We start from the raw sequence: 3,014 nt of genomic DNA on the forward strand, positions 1-3,014 counted from the left end.
CTTTTTGTTTTCGGACTATTTTTTCTTTCTGATCCTGAGTTACATCCTGTATTATACCCCAGAGCTGCACTCACTATTCTGCTGGTGCAGTCACCGTGTACATACATTACATTACTGATCCTGAGTTACATCCTGTATTATACTCCAGAGCTGCACTCACTATTCTGCTGGTGCAGTCACTGTGTACATACATTACATTACTGATCCTGTACTAATCCTGAGTTACATCCTGTATTATACCCCAGAGCTGCACTCACTATTCTGCTGGTGCAGTCACCGTGTACATACATTACATTACTGATCCTGAGTTACATCCTGTATTATACTCCAGAGCTGCACTCACTATTCTGCTGGTGCAGTCACTGTGTACATACATTACATTACTGATCCTGAGTTACATCCTGTATTATACCCCAGAGCTGCACTCACTATTCTGCTGGTGCAGTCACTGTGTACATACATTACATTACTGATCCCGAGTTACATCCTGTATTATACTCCAGAGCTGCACTCACTATTCTGCTGGTGCAGTCACTGTGTACATACATTACATTACTGATCCTGAGTTATATCCTGTATTATACTCCAGAGCTGCACTCACTATTCTGCTGGTGCAGTCACTGTGTACATACATTACATTACTGATCCTGAGTTACATACTGTATTATACCCCAGAGCTGCACTCACTATTCTGCTTTTGCAGTCACTGTGTACATACATTACATTACTGATCCTGAGTTACATCCTGTATTATACCCCAGAGCTGCACTCACTATACTGCTGGTGCAGTCACTGTGTACATCAGGGTGGATTGATTTAAATCACGCCGATTTAAATCATGATTTAAATCACTGATTTAAATCAAAAGGTTTTTTTTAATATAAATCACGATTAAAATGAGAAGTGAGAGCAGTGCGCATGTGCGCCCATAGTTACACGGACGAAACTAGGGGCAACGATCTAACGCCAAGGTGAGGGGGGGACCCCAAAGTAAGTAAAAATCTTTTTTGTTTTACTATATGGCAATAGGTAGGTGTTTAAAAGCAGCATGTCTTAATTGTATAAACTATTAATAGCCTCCACATTTTGTTCATACTGCCCCTTTAATTCCACACTTCTAGCTTGGTTTCACTTTCTTTTGGTTTAGTTTCTTTTTCCATTCAGTTGACATGCCCAAACTTGTTGGATAGTCAGCATCCTACAGAAACCTCTGGAAGAGCATGGCATTGTGAATGTTACACATATACAGCCTTTATTCTACTGAGTTAAACAACTCAGCTTTATCTCATGATGGAAGAACCTTTGGATGGTAAAATATTTTCCTCAAAAAGCAGTTTATTGAAAAAAATCCGATTTAAATCAAAAAAATCCGATTTAAATCAAAAAAATCCGATTTTTTTGATTTTTTTAAAAAAACATTGATTTTTATCCACCCTGGTGTACATACATTACTGATCCTGAGTTACCTCCTGTATTATACTCCAGAGCTGCACTCACTATTCTGCTGGTGCAGTCACTGTGTACATACATTACATTACTGATCCTGAGTTACATCCTGTATTATACTCCAGAGCTGTGCTCACTATTCTGTTGGTGTAGTCATTGCTCACAACACAGTTTTGGGATTATTAGATCCTATTAATTTACAATGAGTTCTCACGAGGTTATTCTACACTCCGCTTTACTTCGTTTCCTTGGTAACAGACTACAGACAGACCTTGTGCAGTCTGTGTTTACAAGGAATTGTGACAGTAAGATCACTTTCCTACTTCTGAGACATTTCCTTCAGAGGGGTACGGATTGAAGATGTATAGGCCACAGCCTGAAACCGCCCCCAATCTCATGCCCTTAAATCATGAGCTCGAGGATATCATTAACTCAAAACTGAGGATAAAGATTAAACAAGAACCACAAGACGGATTCCATCACCAGGTATCATTGTAATCCGTGTAATGGCGCCGACCTGACACTGTCTGTAGTTACAGTGCACAATCCTGCTGACAGGTTCTGTCAGGAAATAGGAAGAAGTTCTGACTACTTCAATCACACATACAGAGCTCTCTGCTGTAGTTTCCTGTGCCTGCATGGGTAATCTTAAACCCCTCATTTCCCCCTCCTTCAAGAATTTGTATGGCTTTGAGCTGCAATAGCAGGTCTCCTTAAACTCCTCAATCTACCCCTCTCCCACCGAATACCAGCCAAAACTAGTATAGAAAGCATGGGATTACATTGTTCTTTTAAAGTTATATCTCTAGCACTGATCGGTGCCAATATATATAAGGGTTATATATTCCGGATGTCCATCGAGAAATCTATAGCTCACGGATATCGCTAGGAGCTAAACCCAACGAGTACAAAGAGCGTGTTTCTCCGTAAGTGGGTAATGTAACTACGCCGTGTTTACACTTAAAAGAATCCCCCCGACGGAGTGCACATCCTGATCATTGTGTCTTTCGTATACGAGGTTCATACAGTGAGCTATGTCAAAAAATTGTCATAACTCTGAGAAAAGAGGAGTGCATTTCATAACTCGCCCCACTCAGTGATGTCATGACGAGAGGGCATATCTTAACCCTGCTGAGTTGTGAGGGGGTCTTTTGTCTGGCGTCTAGCTGCTATACAGATGTGATATGCATCTTGATGTGTCTCCTGAGCTCATGGGCTATCAGGAGATTAAATGATCTGAACGCTATGTAAGTGTTTTTTCATCTTTAATCCCATTTTATTTGTAATTGTACCATACATATGCTACTTGTCTTCTTTATAATATCTTTTTATACTGTAAACACTGCCTACCTTTTTGGAGTAAAATATATAAAATTACTAGCTTTGTCTCTCCTTGCTCAATAACGAACTGTCACGTCCTCTTAGGTGAATAATTATTGTTCCTGCCTGAGTGGGAGTAGTTATATTGCCCTCGCTGCAGTGTGCTCATTAGCCAGTACAAAAGTAAGGCAGCCTTTCTGACGACTAATTATCCTAGGTGTAGTACCGAGACTGAGCTGAGGGTAAGG

This window comes from Ranitomeya variabilis, chromosome 1 (assembly GCF_051348905.1).
Source record: "Ranitomeya variabilis isolate aRanVar5 chromosome 1, aRanVar5.hap1, whole genome shotgun sequence".
Lineage (NCBI taxonomy): Eukaryota > Metazoa > Chordata > Amphibia > Anura > Dendrobatidae > Ranitomeya > Ranitomeya variabilis.